The sequence below is a fragment of the Meleagris gallopavo genome, chromosome 2 (genome assembly GCF_000146605.3).
Source record: "Meleagris gallopavo isolate NT-WF06-2002-E0010 breed Aviagen turkey brand Nicholas breeding stock chromosome 2, Turkey_5.1, whole genome shotgun sequence".
NCBI classification, from domain to species: Eukaryota; Metazoa; Chordata; class Aves; order Galliformes; family Phasianidae; genus Meleagris; species Meleagris gallopavo.
This window is the reverse complement of record NC_015012.2, coordinates 32,478,790-32,500,425: the sequence shown is the minus strand read 5'-3', so window position 1 is coordinate 32,500,425 and position 21,636 is coordinate 32,478,790. Positions and strand designations below refer to the sequence as shown.

Sequence of the window (21,636 nt, the reverse complement as noted above, 5' to 3'; positions counted from 1 at the left end):
GCTCCTAAGTCAGTTGATCACCTCTGGAAACAGCTTCTTCTTTGTGGTTGCTTGCATTCTGTGGAGAAAAAGAATTGACAGAATATTCTCAAATGCCCCATAAACAGACCAGAGCTCTTTGTGCAGGTCACCCAAATGCAGGGATTTCACCAGTCTGCTTGCAAAAGAAAAGGTTTCTATTCATTTTTGGGTCTCTTAGCACCAAGCATGTCTCTCGATGTTTCCAGTTGCAGGTGGTAATTTTTATTTGTTTTACTCCTGTTGCTGCTCTGTTGGTGGAAGAGCAGACGAGCACCAGCTGCGTGGATTTACTTGCACAGCCATGCCCCTTATGTTGGTCCTGTCACAAGCTGCAGCTCTCCTACACTTCCCCTTCCTACACTTGGGTGATCTGGCTTGGCTTTGCACGTGATAGGCACCAGCAAAATTAATTGCATACCTTTGCATGGCAGAAGTTCTTTCTATCAGGGTGACTCAGCAGGATAGCCATGCACTCCAGTGCAATGCCTTGGAACAGAGAGTCTCTTCTTAAGTCTGCATTGAATTTGGGGTGGGACTTAGGCCTCCAGAACAGGATTGGTGCCAGAGAACAGCTTATCCTTAATTACATTTCCACGATGGGATTCAACTGCAGGGGAATGAACACCAGTAAACTCAAGGCAGTACAGCTGATTTCCAGGAGAGGTAAATGAGAGATCTGGAAGCTTGAAATTGAGAGTAAATTCTGCAGAGATAGAGATTTCATCATCTCCGAAATAGCCTTGGCAAAACCCCAGTAGACAATGTAGCTAAGTTATTCTGTGGCTTTTATGTTCTTTCATGTGGCTCCTGGATCGCTGAAGCTTAACCACAATTATAGTCATTTTATTTTAAGGAATCACACGATGGCATGGCCATCTACTCAGACATTTTGGGTGGCCCCTAAGAGGGACATTTCAGTGGCCTTTTCAGTCATTGGTATCGTGGTATGGCAAGTTTCCTGCACAACTATCAACTGCAAAGCCAATATTTTTTTTAAAACACTTATAGCCAAACCTCTGGCTTTTTTTTCTTCTTCTTTTTCTTTTTTTTTTTACTTTTTTTATATTTACTTTTTATATCCTGTTGTGGATGCTGGGGCAATGCCTTGAGGTCCGTCAGGCTAGACAGCTTTTGGGGTATTTTAAAAGCAGGGTATCTGGAGGGTGTTTGGGTGCCTGGCAGAAACCGGGAAGTGTCCGGACATTCGTTTTTCGGAATTGCTCTCCATTGGCGCCAGTCTGCCTGTTTGCAACATTTCACCCAGTTTTGCAAATGTGACAGCCCTCTGGCCTGTGCTACGTGTTCTGCCACAAAGTTTTGCGAAACACCCTCTTGTCTCTTATTGAAATAGAACAGGCTGGAGTTCTGCTAGTGGTAAAAGTTCACAATACCAAACCAGCCAAAAAATGTGTATACAATTTGGGGATAGACCATCACCTTACATTTTAGTGAAATTGCACTCTTTTCCTCACCACCTCATTGCACCTTGGCAGTAACTCTGTTCCTTGACCTATCAGATTCGGTGCTGTCCCTCAGGGATTGTCCCCCCTTTTCCACACTGATGAACCGAGGAGCTGGTGGTCTCCTGTGTCTCTTGCTGTGGTCATTGGTACACTGCTGCATTTCTAAGGACCAGCCAACTCTCAATGTCTCAGGCTGAGTTCTCTTGCTTACAGTCCCTGTGCTGATTTTAACCATCTCTCAACTTGTTATATTGATTTCTCCAATACTTTTGCACACGTTGACAGATGTCCTCCTAGCTGTTGGTTACTGGTAAGCTGACACGGATGAGAACATGGTAAGCCATAAACATCCATCTCTTGGTTTCCCGTCCCCTTAATCTTGGCTTGGTCTAAGTTTCACTTCCACTAGATGTCATGATGAGAGGTGAAGGAAGGAGAAAACAACAGAGGCGAAGCTTGGCTATTATTCAATACCAGCAGGTCACACATGAGTTATACACCATCAAACTGTGCCCTTGAGACAAATGTGCTGACTCTTTTATTATCCAACCACTCTGACCTTCCTGATTCTTTCCATCTCCCCATTGGTCTCCATGCTGTGATTTATTTCCATGCTACATTTTGTGTCTCTGTTACAGCTGTCATCAGTACATCAGTACAGTGTACAGTTGATGCAGTTTAGTACTTAATCTTCACCTGCATTGCTAAATGCAAAGTGATCCCAAAAAATAACAATAAGAATAATAAATTGAATAGCACTTGGGAGAATGTAGAAGTACATTAGGTCCTTGCAGTATATAGACCTGTCATAGAGAAAATGGTGGTAGTTATGGAAGAAGTCATGCTTGCCATTCTCAGTTTCCTCACTGACATACCTCGTCCATCAAGTTGTTTGTTTGAGTTTCTTCAGTGCTTCAAAAAGATAGTGAGCCTTAGAGCTCCCACACTTCCCTTCCATATTGAACTGATCACTAAACAAGTGCTAGAATATGAAGGAAGTTGAGAGTGCTGGAGCTTTCAGGTTTCCCTAGCCACAATTCATGTTTCACAGAATCACAGAATCACAGAATCACAGAATGGCCAGGGCTGGAAGGGACCTCAACGATCATGAATCTCCAACCCTCCTGCCACAGGCAGGACCACCAACCTCCCCATTTAGTACCAGACCAGGCTGCCCAGGGCCCCATCCAACCTGGCCTTGAACACCTCCAGGACGGGGCATCCATAGCCTCTCTGGGCAGCCTGTTCCAGCACCTCACCACTCTCTCTGTAAAGAACTTTGCAGTGCACTGGCATGACCTTGTTGCCCTTGAGCAGAAGAAGGGCAGAAGGGCCCTCCCTGAGCAAGGTAGAGCTGTGCTTGGCAGGCTCCCATGGAGCAGTAGCAGGCACTCCAGCAGGATTGCTCCTGCTGGAGCAATGCAGGGTGCATTCTGTGTTTCTCCATTCCAACTTTGTCTGGTCTGTATCACACACTTACTAGATACCAAATGGCACTTTGAAGTCCCTTGCTAGCCCTCTCTCTGCCAGAGCAGCTGCCATGAGATGGGTATAGGACTAATTGCACACTCCAACCACAAGGTAACAGCCCATATCATGGTGACTGAAAACTCTTTACGAGAGGGAGAAGCAGCTTTGCAAGGACATCATGCATTTGTCTGCAGACAGGGAAGCACAGCCCTCTTGCTACACAAGGAACTGAAAACATGTGCATTTCTAGCATAATCATCCCTTGAAAATTCCATTTGTGTCCTATAGCAAATCTCAGAGCAAGTCAGCATGAGTGAGATCCATGAATGATGGCATCCTTTGCCATGCAGACAACAACAAAGCAGCCACCAAAAGGCATCAAGTCTACCACATCACGATGAATGCCATTCAGATTCAACACAGCATCTGGAGCAGAACAAGTTGGCTTTTCAGAGCTGGTATGGAAATGTCACTGCAGGTTTGGATAAATCTTCTTATCAGAAAGAGTGGTGAGGCGTTGGAATGGGTTGCCCAGGGAGGTGGTGCAGCCATCGTCCCTGGAGATGTTCAAGAATCTGGATGTTGGCACTGAGGGACATGGTCAGTGGGCATGATGGGGATGGGTTGGCAGTTAGACCAAATGATCTTGGAGGTCTTTTCCATCCTTATTGATTCTATGATTCTGTGATTCTGTGTCAACACATGGTTGACCCACTAGTTCCATACCTACAGTTCAGGAGGTGAAAGCAATTGAGTAAGGCTCTGCAGGGCATCTTTCTATTCCACGTCAACAAGAGGTTGGATGCAATGATTGTTTTTGTTCCTTAGGGTGGTCTGTGCTGACCGGAGGTTGGGGAATATCAACAGGGAGCTCTGCAACAATTTAATCCCGTGGAGAAGGGCTGGAAAGGTAGTAAGCTTATGCTTTGATGGGTGTTTGGGAAGGACTCACAGCTGGAGCAGGGTATGGGACCCTGAAGCTTGAGTGCTTCTGGGCAATGAGTGAGATAGAGCTGCGATGAATTCGCACCATGTTGCTACCCTCTGTTCTGGGAAATTATTCAGATATATCGAGGTGTAAACAATCCCTTCCTGTAGGAGGAGCCCAGGAAGGAAGCTAGATGTCTCCTCTTGTTCTTCCCTCAGAACTGGGACTGATTCATACAACGGTCTGAAAGCAAACTGAGGTTGGCTCAGTTGAGATAAGGCACTTGTGAGGCTTGTCAGAAAGGAGAGCATTCAGAGGGACAGGGCAAGCACTCTCTGTTGTGGGTATCTGTCTAGCTCCTGCATAAACAGGTGTATTTATTCAGATAAGTTAATATCCTTTGCTGCAGGGAAAGCAACCAAATTGCAATGCTCAGTCATTAACTGCTGCAGGGAAAGGGTGCACGCTAGAGGAATGCAAAGAGAGTTCTTTCTGCCAAGGGAAGATTAAAGAATTTTACAAATAGGAGTAGAGAAAACAAGTAGTACTGGAGACCCTGTCTATACATAAAGGAGGTGGAGCCCAGTATGATAGAGAGTCCCCGTTGCTTCTTTAAAAACACAAGGACAAAACAAAAAAGAGTGGCTGAACAGGAAATAAGGCAGAAAGCAAGATCCTTTAAAAACTGTCAGCAGCCAGGGACGGAAAGAAAAATCTGAATGTATGCAGAGCACTGTTGACTTGATGTTCACCCCAATGTCCTGCTACAGAGAGATAGGCTTTCAAAAGAACCAAAAACAAAAATAAAAAAACCCAACCACCCAAATAACAAAGCGTGCTCCCACCTCTCTGGGTCTGTGCCAGACTGTAAAGTTTACTTTTAAAGGCAAAGCTGGTGCAGAGATATTTGACAGGACTCATGCTTCTAAGTCACATGGGTGCTTTTGTAAACATTACTTTGGGGTATACTTAATATCTCCGCTATTAATCGGGTTGCGGAGAGTTAAAAGGCCATTAATGGCATCAACAAATGCTATTTAGCTGGGCTGAATTGCAAATGCAAGTTTAGACAGAGAACAAATACAACGTGACTTCGGAGAGCCAAGCAAAAAATTAGCATTTTGATCTTGGAAAAACCCTCACAAAACAAACACCTGTGTTAATCAACCAAAACACACAGCCTGTGAGAAGGGATAAAAACCTTGGTGGATGTGATATTGGGAGAATTTGTAAGTGTGCTAGTTAAAGACAGACGTGGGGCTTGAGAAATGGAAGGCAGTAAGTGCCAATACATGAAGCAGAGTTGATAAGACCTTGGCATGCAGTTTGGCTACAAGGACGGTCAGTGGAGTTTGGTCCTACTAAAGCAAAGTGCGCACAAAGCAATCTTGCTCTGAAATCTGTGGCACACCAAGCCAGGGTCTAGTGCTAACCTGGATGTTGTGCCCAGCAAACCAACAATGGTGACAGAAGGCCTGGATAGATCAGAAGTGTTTCTGAAGACTGCAGTGGGACAATGACCCAAACCTTCTGGCTGCATTTATGGGGGCGTCAGTACCTACTCACACTTAATTGTTTCTACATAGCCAGGACAGAGACTTTAACAGGGTGCTTGCCTGTTTGTAAAGGTATAATTGGGAGTGGGAGGATAGGGTTAAAGGAAAATTTACCTTGAATATCATGGAGAAAAGATTAAATAGGGAAGTGCACAAGAATGCGAACAGTTCCTGAGGCTTCTAGAGAAGGTAATGGCTTGTGTTCCATGAAGCCCAATTTTGTGTTGTCACAGAGGAGAGGAGGATAACCAAGAAATATTTTTCTAAATACGTTAACTGCATAGTACTTCAGGTAGATGGATGCTCATTTCTATATTCTCAATGTTCTTATTACCTCTTAATAATTACGTTAAAAAAACACCATGGCTGGAAACATGAAGTGCTCAGAAATGATTCTAAAGTCACAATTACTCTTTGTGCCTTATCTCAGCCTTCTATATGTATCTGCATTGTGTCACAGTCACAAGATGATCACTGTATAGGATAGATCGTTGCTGTGTTCCCTGAGTAACTATTCAGAATTTTTTCTTACCCTCATCACTTGACCTCAGACCTTGTTTACCGAACACCACTTAAGCTTTGGGTAGAGTGCAAACTGATTACATTTCCTCATGGGCTTTTCTGTGACACTTTCACTCTAAATCCGAGCAGTTCACAAATATGTAGAGATTTTCCCTTACTGCAGCTCTTGCGAAAAGAAGAAGGAGCTAGCACCACTTCCATTTTACTGAAGTGAAATGAGGACAGAGAGATTAGAGGAGCTGGGATCACTAACTGGCTATCCACTTTACAGTTATATGTTTGTTTTTCTTCTTCATTTTTTTTAAGTGCACACTATATATGTTTAGACAATGTCATGTTATTAAAATCTACAGAGTGCAGAGGATTACTGTTGTGAAAGACAAAATTGCAGATATATAACAAAAACAATTGCTTTTGGCGAATGTAAGAGCTGAGCAATTACTGTGAGAAAAGGACAAGAAAACGAAAATTGTTGAGAGGATTGGGAGGGGGTGTGGAGAATGGTGTGTGGACGAGAAAGTCTAATGATGGGAAAAGTTCAGTGAATAAATACAAGCACTTGAGAACATCTTTGGGCAAGACGTTGAGATGAGAGAAGAAAATAAACTGAGCACCCTCTAGAATGCCCTTGTTAGTGAGCTTTGATGCTGAAGACACCCAAATTGGAGAGGGAGTCAGGGAATGAGAGGGGTTGTGGTATAGGGAACTTCTGCCAGGGTTTTTCTGCTTTGAATGCCCAGGATTCTTGAACCTCTAGAGTTAGAGACTCCCATACTGTTATTCTGAAGACATTTTGCTTGCAACGCAGATCACTCGGTACTTTTGCCAGTCTGACCCCAGGTGTCTGTAGCCTGGCAAACACAGCAGGAGGTATTGGCCAACTATGAAAATGCTTACTTAAGTGACAGCAGTAGGAGCAGGGCTAGGCAGCATTCAGCTGCATTAATGAGCAGATAATCTCTTCTTCACCTCCAATCCCCTCCCTCATTTGCTACACACCTGCAGCTTGGCAGTAAAGAAGTCAGGGGTCCTGTGGAAAAATCCAAAAAAACTAGGTGATTGTGTCTTTAAGGGCTGTACTATAATGCACAGGCACAAGGAGGGGAATTAATGTTGTATGGCAAGCCTCCAGACTAGCATTTCCTCAGTCCACTGTGCAGTCATAATGTATCTTTTGCATAGTTCCCCATGTGCTATTGCATCGGTTTATAGGGGGAATCGCAACAAATGATTTTCAATGGCTTGAATGCACCTCTCTCTGTCACTGTGATCTTGAGTGATGCATCCCATGCACCATGGTGCTCCCCATCTCGTCTTGCCCCTTTCTCTCACCCACACCCCATCTCTCAGCTCTGAATGACGCCTCATACTTTTTTCCCACTCTTAGCCTCCAACTCCTTCTATTTGTATCTCCATTTACCTTTCTGCTCCAGAAGACAGAGTAGGTCCAGGTCTCTTTGAGCTGGAGATCTCAGCAGATGGCAGTGGTGGCAGCAGCAGTTGGTCCCAATGCCCTCATGTCCTTGTGAGGGGGCACATGGGTGCACCTCTACCTCCTGCAAGACAAGACACAGAGCCAGGACGGATGTCCTGGAATTCTTCAGGGAATACAGTGCTTGGCCTGCTTCTTCTGCTCACAGAATGCTAACGCTGGCTTTTCTGAGGCTTATGAGCTGGCCATGCAGGTGCAGTTTTAAGGAAGCTGCCAAAAGCACATTCTTGAGAGGAAGGCAGACCTTCATTTGGGTGCCAGCTCTGAAGCACAGGAGTCACACATCAGTAAGGCGGCTTCACGATGAGGGAAACAATGCATTTTTCTTCTTGTTGTCAGAAACAGCTGCACCACTTGAGGAGAAATGCAAAAACCAAAAATGAATAAAATAAATTAGCTTGAGGCAGACACCCAGCCATATCATTAGTGTGACAGTTATAAGTATCTGATAACAGACTTTTAATAATAATTATTAGACTACTTCAGCATTAGGTGAGACCACCTCTAGTGAAAGCATGTCACTTTTCTCTTTTTAAAGACGTTTTTTCGATACTCAACACAGCAAAAAATTTGCTGAAGAAGCACAGTGATGGGGTGAGAAAGGTCCCGTGAGTAGCTGCTGCTGTTACATCATGAATGTGTCAGAGGACAGCGGGTGCCTCTCCACCAGTTGCTCTGCTGCTGGGTCCTGTTCCCTTTTCCCCTATTGGCCCCGCTTCCTGGGCACTCTGCCTTCTCACCCACTGCAGCTGCTCCCTCTGTGCCTGCCTTTTCCCTCAGGGCAGCTGCCCACTCAGCCTCCCAAGAAACCTCCTCCTTGCCTGTTCCACTGCTGGCTTGGGCTGGTGCTGCCTTCCTTTCCCTTTCCCTCTACTGTCAGTGTGCCTCACTGGTCTTTTGGAGAAGTCTCTGCCTTCCTAATCTGCTGCAAATACACAGGAGAGGGCCAAAATCTTAACTTCTGTCACCCTTCTCTGGAGCCAAGGCTGGATCAGTGGCCTAGTGACTTCGGTGGGACAATCCCAGTAAACGTCATCCAAGACTTGCTGTAGTCAGTGGACCAATGCCAACTTGTACCAGCAGAAAACCTGGCTTGTTGGCTTGGGTTTCAGAGTAGCTTGGCTGGTCTGTGTCAGAGGGCAAGCCAAACCCTGACTCCAAATGAATGCAGAAATTGTCAGACACAACTGTGTACTCCTTGAGGTCTCTTCCAACCCAGGTCATTCTGTGATTCTGTGATTCTGTGATACTTCCTTCTACTTCTTTCATCCCAGAAGCATGTAAACATAGAGGGAGTAGGTGTGTACACAAATTTTCAGTTGTTGTGTGCACCGATTCTTGCTCTGTTTCATTTCTGGAAGATTCTGTTTGTCTCAGGAGATACAGCACACAACACTTTACTGTGTTTGCATGAGCTGTTCCTGCTTGTTCCTGTCATCAGTGGTGCATTTTATCTCAGCAGCATGTCTGTTATGATTTAATCATGCCCTGAGCCATCAGCTCTAGGCTCACAAAGTATTCTTCTAGATTCAGAGGAAACTGCTGTCTGCCTTGTTTATCACCTTGAGATGCTTGGGCAAATCAAGACAATCATGTGCAAGACCTAGCATTGTTTTCTTCAGCAGTGAAAACGCTCGTTTTCTTACTTCCACTCTCTCTGTGTTCACTTCAGGCCTCTACTCAGTCATGCAGCAAGTTCGGTGAAGTTAGAGATTCATGAAATTGGAGACTGGTTGTATTCATGAGTCTCTACCTGTAGCATCCATCAAGAACTTTGTTGTGCTTAACAAGTAAAAAATATGCATTTGGATTAATATCATTATATACTACAAATGAGTAAACTTTTCTTGTTGTCACTCTGCCTGGTTTTGTTTGGGAATCTATAGGTTGTGAAAATCTCATTATGAATTATGGATAAAATATTTCTGAGATCCAGAACATTACAGTAACAATTTTATTGTCAGTATCTGTTAAAAATAAGATATTTCTTGCTCTTTTCCCCTTCCCTTTCTTTTTCCCTTTCCCTTCCCCTTTCCCTTCCTTTTCCCTTTTTCTTTCCCTTTCCTTTCTCTTTCCTTCCATTTTCTTCCTTTTTACTTTCCCTTCCTTGCCTTTCCTTTTTTTTTTTTAACTAAACTTCATTTTGTTTAATTGAAACCTTTTACCACTTAAAATTTACAGTAAGTGTGTGCAGAAATATTTCCTGATACTCAGTGACAGCTCTGTCCCAGGCAATTATGTCCTGAGCAGACACTTTAATTTTTACAGGGTTTGTAGCATCTGTGTAGTGAAATGTTTTGGAACCTGTCCAATAAATATATCAAAGGTGTTCAGCCCCAGGCTTTCCCTGCCAAAGGAGATCTGAAAAACTTTATCTGTGCATCTAATCTGCTGAAGAATTTGGCTTCCACCAACTGAGTCAATATTTCAGTCCAAGTGGAAATTTTCTCTTTGAATGTTTCAGAGGCCATTTAAGGCTGAATCAACCATGCTCTCCTCCATAATTAGAAAGGAGCAAGCATCCCCTTCTGTTTTGCAAATACTGCCACTTACTGTCATGCAGTATCTCCACGGCCTTCCACTGCAAAGCTGGAGGAATGTTTTGGATCATCCAGATCCAAGTTTCCATGACATCTCCATCTTCATTTGGATTCCAGAAGTTCTTTGCTGTGACTGAGGTTTCACTCTCTTAGACACTGTTCAAAAGCATAATGAAAGACCATCTCAACTCCCGTTGCATTACAGATCAACAAAGGAAAATGAACTATTCCTGTTTCTGTTTCTGTGAAAGGAGTAAAGGTTCACCTACTGTCTTCTCAGTTGTCTTGTAGTCATTAAGTCATCCTTCCATGCAGTTTTATTTAGCTTGCTTTCCTAGAAAATTCTTCTTTCTTTCTTTGAGTGAATTATTGTCAATGCTTTATGACTCAGGATTGTCCTGGAGGTTATCATTCCTTCCTTCTTTCTGTGAACATAAATTTAAAAGGTAAGGCAGGTCTGCAGACAACATCACATCCATCCCACTGGAGGAACCTCTGTTTTTATTTCCATCCCAGTGGACAGCTTGCTATCATTACAAAATGAAGGAGTATCTTTTGGTTAATTGTTAGAAGGAACTCTGCTCTGGTAGTCTGCTATATGGATGGCCTGATATTTGATATTTTAGATATTTGATATCTTTTCCTTGCTATTTGCTACAGCAATTTCCTTTCTGATGGGAGACTCTTTCTTTCTTTACAGCATTGCTTCTGTCTATACTTTACTGAGTTCCCAGTCTGAGTCATTCTCCTGTAGTCTTTGAAACTCCTAGTGGGAGCTATTGGAGTTACTAGAGACAGGCACTGCTGTTGTCATAATCAATACTGGACTGAATGCCTTGTCGTATGTGATCTCCACCCTTCAAAGTGACTTCTTGGTTCCTTTCTTATTCCTTTGTTTCATGACTATACATGACAGGATTCTTGGCTGCTTTAAGTTAATGTTACTTCACCAACATCAATGGATATCAATTTATATCACTCAGCAATCTAGGTAAGTTACTCCAAAAGTTAGGCCTACCAGTTTATTTCCATGGAAACTACAACAGATACACAGAGCACAATAACACTATTTGATAGAGCACATTCTCAGCCACAAAATACTACTTTTCAACATAGCTGTCATTAGCTCTGCACTTTCTCCAGTAATGAGCAAGATCCTACATGGTGCTCTCATCAAAATCTGCACCAGCAGAGGTGACCCACTATTTCACTGATACAACAGCATCGTTGCTAGTACCTGCACAGTCCAACTTTCACTGTTTGGTCACCATAAACATTCAGCAAGCATCAATAGGCACCATATTTTCCCTCATGGAGGAATTTGGTGACATGCCTTTGCTTCATAAACACTTCCATGTCAAACACCGTTTTGTCAGACTGCCCCTCTGCTGCCATCTGTCACATGGTGACAAAATGTAAGGGAATACTGACAGGAAGGTTCAACCTCTATGGCCATACCACCGACATGCACCTCTAATGTCATGGGCCAATGTAATAACACAGGAGGCATTACTTTTGGAGAAGCTCTTGTAATTTATTGTCACTAAGGAGAGAAGCAGTCACATATTGAATTAAAAAACACTGCTTTCTGAAATGTGCTAAATTTATTTTTGCTTTATTTTGTTATTATTATTTTCCCCAGTGTCTCCACTCCTTTCATTTTTCCAGTATATTTTAGGTAACCAGGAGCAAAGTAAAAATCAATAGCTGAAGAACTGCTGCCTCTTTTTTTCCTACTCATGGTATAATTTGCTGATTTAATCGTTTCACAAATCTTCCTTTGTCAATCCTAAGCTTCAGATCTTCTTGCCATGGTTATGCCAGTCTGATGTCTATTTAAACTGAGTGGCTTTCTGCTCCATAACATTGAATGGGCTCATAAAACCCTGAAAAACAACTTTTCCTTCTGCAACAGTGTGCACAGTAACTATGTTTTGAACCAAGAGCTGATGTGAGGGTGACTCAATAAGCCACACGATCAGGACACAGATGCTCCATGTGGAAGGGAGGGCAGAGATGGACATTTCATAGGTAGTGGCTCTCCTACTAGACAGAAGGCTGAGGAGGCAGAGAGATATCCTGATGTGAAAGGCAGCACAGACGAGCTCATATTGCCTCCTACCACCACGTATTTACCATTCTCTGAATCAACATTCCCCTTCCGTGGTTCCAAAATTAAGCCACAGCTTTAAACTTGAAATGTTTAAAGAAAGGAGGGGGGAAAAAAGTGTCTGGGCCATTCTTCAAAAGCCCCGTGTAAACACTGGGTGACCCGTTCCTTGTTCTTTTCCTAACCTGGCTGAACTCTGGAAGCAAGCAATAAACAGCAAAGGTTAATTAAATCCATTTCTAAGTTTAACACCCGTGGCTCCCCACCCTGTCCTAACCAGACTTTGGGGGTTGTGTGTTATGAGCAAATATAACCTGGTTTGAATTCCAAAACATGATTTCAAGCTTCCTTTAGAGACAAAGAAAACTGATTTCTATATGCTGAAATGAGTCATTCAAGACAGGGAACCTAATTAGGGTTGCAGCAGCAGCAGCTAATTTCCCCACCAAAAAGAAATTTTGTGCACTAAAGAATGAAGTGCTAGTTCCGGGCAGCAGCACCAGGCACTCAGTGTAATTATAATTTATATGGCCCTCACTGCTGCGGTAGTTAAGTACTTGACAAGAACCAAGGGAGTTGCTCTGAGGTAGGGAAAAGTTTTCTCTTTTACAACCAGGGAACCACAGTGCAGAGAGATGAAACAGCATGCCTCTGACTGTTGAGTGGATCTGGCCAGTCTGGACTCTGGTTGCCCTAGACCATCACTAATTCTTTCAGCAGGAGCTGCAAACTTTGCTTTCACCTTAGCCTTTGCCCTGCTCACAGCCCTGGGAAATCTTGATCCTCCTTTCAAGCGGGTCAGTGAAGGGAAGGAGCAATCTTCCCTCAGCAGTAGGGCCAGATATCCCCAGCTCCAAACCAAGACTGTGTCAATCTGTTCACAACATGAAACTGGGAAATATTCCATAGATTTCAGGAGGTGAAGAGTTCAGTCTTCAGTTTTCAAAGGATGTCAGACTGCTTTAGCTGTATCTTTCCTCTTTTTGGGGAACTCACACCTGACCCAGAGCTTCTGATGCTTCACCAGAACACCAGGTATCCAAACAGGTATAGAAGTGAGTAACCCTAAGAACTCCCTGGCTTGCAAAACTACACAACAGGTTGCCTTGTCTTCTTTTTTTTTTTTTTGGTGTGTGTGTGACTCCAATAATATAAAATTTAAAGTTTTTCTTTGAGTCCAGGAAGAACATCAGTTCTTGCTAATGTTAGGGAGGGGAGAAGACATACTGATTTGCTTCAACAAAAATCTCTTCTGTAGAAAAGCAAACGTCAGGCAGGAAACCTACATTGGAAAATCTTTTTTTTTTCAAACTGAGACTTTTTGGGTTTTGTGCTGGGTACTCAATACCAGAATCCCTTGGAGGCCAGCAGAAGCTGCAGCCTTTGCCGCTGCCTCTGAACTACATTTTGAGCCAAGTGGGAAAAGGCCAAATCCACTTAGGAGTGGGACTGAAATGCCTATGAAGCCAGGCTTTGGCCCCAGTCTCCTCTCCTGGTATGAGAGAGATGAGAGCGGGGCTGGTTTCCTGCTCTAACAGGAGTGCTGGTTCATCCCAGAGACACGCAACTGCTGGGTGGTTTGGCATAGCACAGAGGCTTCATCCAGCCAAAGAGCTTAGCACTGCTGGAGATTTTCCTCGGGGCCCCAAATCTGCTTTCTTTCTGTCTTGGGGGCTTTGTTCAGTTTTGGAGGTCAGCCTAGAGCAGGCTGAGCAGCTAGATAGGGTTTCACTTTCACCATAAGAGGATATCTTTGTCGTAGGAAGCTCTTACAATAACTCTGTAAACATGAATGAACACGTTTCCCTGATAATGTCAAGTGAAAAATCCCATATTTTTCTCTTTCTTAATGAGCAAGGCTCGCCCTTCAGTGTCTCTGACCTGGAGCACATGTTATTACTGTCGGGTGACAGTGCTGTAATCCCATTCTTGTACTTGATTTATGGAGGCAGGGCTTGGGGCTGCATCAGGTCAAGGCCCCGTTACGCTAGACACTGTACGAGCTCCTAATGAGGGAGTCAGGCTGTATCTCGGAGACGATGGACAAGGATTGGGAGCAAAAATGAAGGCCCAGCAGCTGAACCTGGAGCAGGGCAAATGTCTCCTGAACCCTGGAACAATATCCCAGCTGCTGACTTTGTTGCACTTAAAAATATTCCTGACTTTCTGCGGTCCTAGCTCTGGCGCCAGAAGATCTTTCTGTTTTGTAGCTGTTTCACCTAATGGGTCAAGCAGCAATTATTTGATGCACAGACACAATAGTGGGTTTAAGTGACACATATGAACTTGATTATGATTTCCTATGGGGAGGCAACCACATCTGCTATGCTTCAGGCATGATTCAGGGGATGCTTTTTTCCAGCTCCTCAGGTTGGGAGTGCCTGTGTGAATGTAACCACAGTGACGCACAGAGCTGAAGAAAGGATGGGTCCAGCAATTAAATAGAAAAAGAAGAATGCCTTATTAATGACCTCAGGCAAGATGCTGATGAGCTCTGCGTGGTGCCCCAAAGGTTAGCACGAGCTGCCTCACGTGAACAGGAAACTGGGGCAGACAGGAGAGCATGTCTTTCACATTTAATGGGATCTTCCTTCTCTCCAAGAGGAGAACAGGAGAACAGCATGAAGCAAATGGACCGTCCAGCGCTGACTGCATCTTGTCTGTGGTCTGTAAATATGTGCGCAATCCCATAAGGGCACCTACTCAAAGGATAGTTTCTGTGAAGCATTTTGGGCAAGGGGAGAGCAGTCGTGCCTCCAGCTGGTGGAAGGCAGCACCTCAGCAGCCTCCTGCTATGTCAAGACAATGCTGGTCTGCAAATATTTCTTGGTAAACTGTGGGGACTGTGGTGCAGATAAGGAGAAAGAGAAAGGGTTCCTCAAACTCAAACATCCCCAAATACAAGCTGGAGATTACTGTCTTTCCCCTGCCCCTTCCCCAGGAGCCAGCCCAGATCACTTGGAAGACTCTCTCTGTCCTCTTGCCATGACAGAGGCCCCAAGTTCCCCCATTTCCATCACCAACACAGAACTGGGAAGAACTTTGGTGAGGCCACGTAGAAGCACTTCTCTCTGCTTTAGAATCAGACTATATTTTTGGGAAAGGAAGAGGACAGAGGGAGGAAGGAACAACAAATCCTCTTTCGCTCTGAGATGTGCACATGTGTTTTCTGATGGTTTCCTTATTATAAGTTCTTCCATCTCACCCCTTTCACCTTTCTCTAATAATTCCAATAAATGTCAGATCTGATCTCAGTTAATGAAATGTACACCTATTAAATGACCAAAGTGGAAAAATGGCCCACCCTGATTCCCTGCCTTGAGACCCAGCTGCAACGCCTGCTTTTTACCCCGCAATCAGATGATTTTTACCAGGTCTCAGGAAATTTCTAGTAAAATAAACAAATTTTAAAAATCCTAAGGGACTTCCAGCTTGCTTCATGAAGGAGTCCTGAGATGTTATTGAATATGAGGAGCCATTTGGTTCATGTGTGACTGCAAGCACTAACCAAAGGCAGCATAATGGGATAGGTATTTACAACATAACCATTATCTTATCAGAGCTTCAGGTACAGCTGTAAATAGCCTGTTCCAGCTGGGCAATCTGCTGAGTTAAATGGGTTCTACTTTTAGAAGCAGGAACTGGAGAACATGTCCCACTTAAATGCAGATTCTCTTGCACCCAAGGGATGGAAACTCAAACAGCTGACCCTGGCCATGGAGGAGGTCCGTGTTCTGTGCAATGTTGCTCCCTCCCTCTGACGCAGCAGGCTGAGCTCACACGGTTTGCACTGCTAGCACAAGTGCTCTGTTGACAGAGTCCTGTTAGCAGCTCACCAACCATAGAGAATTGCAGTTCCCTGGATGGGAGGTGATTTTGCACAGTCAGACAAAAAGAAAGTCAAGGCTGAAGGCGGAAAAAGAGAGACTTCTTTAGAAGCAGTGAGAAAAAGAAAGGGAGAGGGCAGAGAAGGATTGAGGAAGGAGAACATGAAAAAGGAGACCGGAGAAAGAACAATTGTTAAAGGACAAGCTTTGCCACTGTCTCCTTGGCTGTGACCTGCCTGAATGGGACAAAGTGTTTACTCTCTGCATGCTGCTATGCACTGAGTGCCAGGTAAAAAGACTGATCTTCCACACCCTGGCAGTAACATCTCTCTTGTGCAGTGTCAGCAGGAAACAAATCTGCTAAACCTAGACTCATTCCCTGGGTTTCAAAGGAGCCTTGTGAAGAATCAGAATTGGGTTGCATTAAGTTTGAACTTATCTAGAAATGGGAGTTATTTCAAAGAAATGAAAGTAAGAAGTTTTTATCTCAGATGTGAGAAATTTGCAGCCCATTCCAGCCTGGTGGAGATTAAGTCTCCAGTCCTTCAGTAACATCCTGAAAACAACTCTACAAGAGAGCTGTCAGAAGATGCTATCCAAAATTTTGGTGGGCTAGTGGATGAAACCAAATCTTGCTTATTATTGGTTGTTTGGCATCAACTGGAGAGTGAGTGATTTGTAGTGACCGACCACAAGGAAAGGTGGAAGTGGACTTGAATTGACAAGTAACACCAGAGGAGTCTAGAGAAACCAGCCCTTGGAAGTGTTAAGTGTTAAGGAGTGAGCCAGGGGTACTGAATCTACTCACGTAAGTATACCAGGGCACAAAAGCTGAGCCAGGGTAAACAGAAAGCAGAGGACAGATTAATTTGCAATAAACATGGAAGCAGTTGCAACAGAAATCAATGTGCTTGACGAAGGCTATTTAGTTACAAGCTCTCAATTAAAGCATCCCATATCATGAAAAGTATGCAGCTTTTAGCAGTTTGCACAGACATACAAAACCAAAATGCATTTATGAACATATAGTTGGTGGAACAAAGACTTGGAACATTCTAAGTCAGAAAGTGAAGTTCTTCAGGCTTCCACTTACGTGTACACGATAAAGCTCAAGAAGAGGTAGCCCTGTGACACTGAGGCGAGACAGACACCATCAAATCCTGAAATAGTGTCATTATCAACATAAACTTTTCTTCCTTTATATTACAGACTGTGAAGAGAATGGATTGCAAACAGACATTAAGAGGACTTGGTGTTGATGGCTGATGAAAAGTTCAATATGAGACAGTAATATGCACTGCAGCACAGAAAAATGACTGTATCCTGGGCTGAATCAAAAAATGTGAAGGACAGGCCAAAAGAGGTGATTCTCCTCTTCAACTCTGCTCTTGTGAGATCCCACCGAGAGTACTGCATTCAGCTTTGAGCCCCTGCAGAAGAAGGACATGGACCTATTGGAGTGAGACCAGAGGAGGATCTGATGATGAGAGGGTGGGAGCACCTCTCCTTTGAAGACAGGCTGAGAGAGTTGGGGTCCTTCAGCCTGGAGAAGATTCCAGACAGACCTTATTAGTGGTCTTCCAGTACCTAAAGGGGTCCTACAAGAAAACGATGAGAAGAGAGACATTTTACAAGGGTAGGCAGTGATAGGAGTAGGGTTAATGACTTTGAACTGAAAGAAGGTAGATTTAGAGTAGATAGAAGGAAGAAATTATTAATGATGAGGGTGTTGAGGCCCTGGAACATTTTGCTCAGAGAAGATGTGAATGCCTCATCCCTGGAAGTATTCAAGACCAATTTGAACAGGGCTTTTAGCACCCCGGACTAGTGGAAGGTGTTCCTGCCCATGGCAATGAGATTGGAACTAGACTGTCTCTAAGGTCCTTTCCAATATAAACTGTTCTCTGATTATATGATTATATGTTAATCAAGACAAAATGACAGTACAATCATACGCAGTCACAGAGGACGGGAAGAGTCCATGTTGCCAAGCTACACGGGATGTTTGCAGAAGAGCAGATGCTAATCAGGACATAGAGAGCAGAGGAAGCCCAAGGCACATGCATATCTGAGTTGAATCAAAGTTTACAAATGCAGACGCATAACTTGTTCACCGAACAGATGCAGCATCTCTTTTTAAAGAGCTGGTGGGTGGCCCTAACTGCTATGAGAGGGTTTAAAAACAACATAAATACTCTCGCTGATGGGAATACCCTAGTGACTGTCAAACTATGTGTAAGAATTGAGTCCTACGAGGACAGAGAAGGTTGTTAGTTTACCTAAATTTTTGGCATTTGCTGAGTGAATAGGCACCAGCTGGGCAAAAACCAAACTCTTCACCAGTCTGAGATGATCTGAGTAGAGTTAGAATTTGGTGAGGAGATGAGCAGGGTTGAAAATGGCTCATAGCTGGAAGCAGTAGTGAGGCTGTTATGCAATAGGAGGAAACAAAGATCTTTCTGGAAAGGGGAAATGGGTCACCTGTGAAAGCAGGCACGTGGGAGGAAGGCATTTTAGGAGCTTAGACATTGTGGTGAGTATCCTTCCACTGCTCATTTTGCTTCTTGTATACGACAAGGACAAATGGTTGCTGTACCTTGTGGCAATGTCACTTAAGCAGCCAATGCCCACTGCCCAAAGCAGACACTTGGGATTTGATCTCATGGGAGCTGGTGAATGGGCTGTATTGAATACATTATTTTTCCAGGACTTCCTATAGGTGGATGTACAAACCCAGATCTCTTCCACTACAGATATTCTGAGCAAGGGGTTTTCCTTTGGCAACAGTTTCCGTTGGTGGCTTGCCTCTCAAGGGTCAGCCACAGAACAGGTTGGGCAGTCAGACACGAAAAACAGGAGAGCAAGACATCATCATTCACCTCCCTTATCCCTTTCCTGAGACTGGCAGGGCTCCCACGCAAACTCAGCTGCACATCCTGAGTCCAGCCTTCAGCTTATGCCTTGCAAGAGGGTTTGAGGAGGCTCCTTGGAGGATGTGCAGTTTGAACAAGGACATAAGGTAGGGCTGAAGAGAACATACGGGTGTGACTGAGTGAGGGTATTTTGGAGTGATGTTACGGCTTCTATCTAGAAGCTGTCTGGAGTAGGAGAATCTCTTGCTCCTGTTTGAGAGATGGAATAAGCTATCTGCACAGAAGGCACTACAGGGAGAAGCATGAAGGTAATTTGCAAAGGGGTGGCTGAAGGATAAAAAGGGAACTGTGTTGTGAGGCCAGAATGACACGTGCATAAATAGTGGACGTCAGCACACAACACAGGCAGGTCCTTCACAGGGTAACACAGGGAGCTCTTTTAAACACACGCATACACGCACACACACAAAAAGAACAATTTATGGTTGTGTCGGATTCACGTCTGGGCTTCTCATTAAAATTAATGAGGTAACGTCTCTGAGGCACTCTGAAACGGATGCAGCCTAGAGAGTGAAGGAAAGACCTCTATCACATTCAAATAGCTACTTAGCAAAAGCAATTGCAATTTTTATTTTCTATGACCACACATCAAACTCACCGAGAGCAGAGAACAATGTTTAAATTCATAAGCAATTGGCCTTTCTTCAGATATTTTTAATACAATGACCAAAATTCAATGGCCAAACTCATTCTGAAAACATAAAAAAATTAGTCTGTCTGGAAGAGGTGCTAACCTGGTCCTATTTCGTATCACTTACAGAATTATATGGAGGTGAAGACTGGGTTATTACAAATACTTTGTAATTAATTGATTTATTTTCTTATTACAAATACTTTGTAATTAATTGATATATTTTCTTTAGTCTACAGGATCAAAGAAATGAGAGAAGATGTAGTGGCAAAATGGTGTGACTGCCTGTCCCAAACTCTACCAGAACCCTGGAAATAGACATACAAGACCTCAGTCTTCCTATCCATCTGTTGTATGCAAATAGCTGAGAAAATCCTACCCGAAATGAGTGTCCTACTCATTCCCCTTCTGTATGGGAACTGCTGAATAACGGCCTGATCAACCAGAGGTTGATCACCCGAGGCAAGCAGTGAGTCAGCCAAGGAGCACAGGTGAAGGCAATTCACCTGTGCTGCCGGAAAGGGTGGAGCCTTGCTCCACTTCTCCTGGACCCATTTAAGAGTTGACTGCCAGTGGAGAAGGATCTCTTCTGGAGATCTCTCCTCTGGAGTTTTGTAGTGAGCCCAGGACGCAGGTAAGCATTCTATCTATTCTCTTTTTGTTATTATAACCTGCTTAGCCAAACTCTCTTGTTTATTTCATAATTATAATGTCTTTATATTCATTGATTATACACCTTCTTTCTGTTCAACCTGTGGCTGGTCTACAAAGAAAAGAACAGCTTTCCTAACCTGACAAATCTGTAGTGCACACCTTTATTACTTGACTGAAACTAATAACTCTTCTATGGTAGCCAAAATGAGTTATCAATACAAATCCATGCAACAAAATATTTAGTTCAATTCTTATCTAAAAGACTTTGGTTTTGTTGTGGTGCCTCATGTTAAAGATACTGAGTTGATTGCTTGGCTAGGAGATGCCAAACTTGAGGAATGCCTCTGCTGTGAACTCCAGAGGCATTCTGCTGCACTCTGGTTACATGAACACGTACTGTATTTTGATACAACCACTGTCTAATTTGGCTGAGGAGGAGGAAGCCATTCTGGGTTACCTGCATTGAGTGGCCTCAATGCCATTAGTATGATGTTATAGCAGGGGACGTTCTGTAAGAGAGGCAGAGGGATGCTGTGCCAGAGAAACAGATGTGCTCCTCCCTCTCCGGGCAGAGTTCATTCAACCCAGGCTTTGTTTGTCACTCACTGCATGCTGTGTTTTTTGTGCAGACAGTGTTTGTGGTAGTGCTAAGCACACACACCTGGAAAGGAAGTTAGTGGGAGCTGTATGCGAGTGTATAAAATACTGAAAGTTTGCCAGCAACTTTTGGAAACAGAAGCTTGAGTGCCTTCGTTTTGTCACCCACAGTTAGTGAAAAACATCAGGCAACTTTGACCTCTCTATTTTATTGTGTGCCTGAACCACCTCCTCTCCCATGCACGCTATGGAGAAATAGGCATTAATTTTTTTAAGTCTCTGATTTGAGGGTAAGGCCACAAGGAAACTCAGTAATAATGATTACAGGACAAAACAGGAAAGAAAAAGGAAAAAAAAGAAAAAAAGAAAGAAAGAAAAGGAAAAACAGTGGAAAATAGGCCTGCAGGCCATGCACTGGGTAGGGCAGGCAGCTAAACTGAATAATTATGCACAGAATCAAAACAGCTGAAAAAGAGTATGGGATCATGAAATTGAGTGCTGTACAGTGCCATATGCTCAAAGCTGTGCATGCAGATTGCAGATGCAATGTGAAATCTGCAGGCCCCAGCTTCTGATGGACAGGCTTCACTGGATGCATGCTTGCTTAATGTAGGTAGGTGCCTGTGTGCTAAGCACTAGGAGGACATGTAGTAGACATCCAGTGCTGGAACATACCCCCTTTCCCACTAGCTGAACATCTCCCTCGTGTCTCCTCGTCTTGCACACTGCTTGATTTATGAAGGTCCCCAGTCAGGATGCCCTGTTCTGAATTGAATAATTGGTCCTACCGCTCCTTCTGCCTGCAGCTTGGCTTGTTGCCTGCTGTCTCAACCCCTCTGTTTTACTGCATGAAAGAAGCAGACTCTGAAGTTCATCCTGACTTTTCCTGTCC

The 21,636-nt window shown here is 43.8% G+C and overlaps 1 long non-coding RNA gene across 2 annotated transcripts in view; it reads left to right on the top strand.

Moving 5' to 3' along the window:
- Nucleotides 1–20,132, top strand: part of LOC116216318 — a 42,926-nt gene extending 22,794 nt beyond the window's left edge. Inside the window, exons 1-3 of one of the 2 annotated variants that reach the window (XR_004158857.1) lie at nucleotides 15,887–16,737; nucleotides 17,139–18,076; nucleotides 19,726–20,132. This is a non-coding gene — a long non-coding RNA (uncharacterized LOC116216318). Of the gene's footprint in view, nucleotides 1–15,886; nucleotides 16,738–17,138; nucleotides 18,077–19,725 lie in introns of those variants that run through there. The other variant, XR_004158858.1, reaches the window with a different exon arrangement.
- Nucleotides 20,133–21,636: the final 1,504 nt, after the last annotated feature.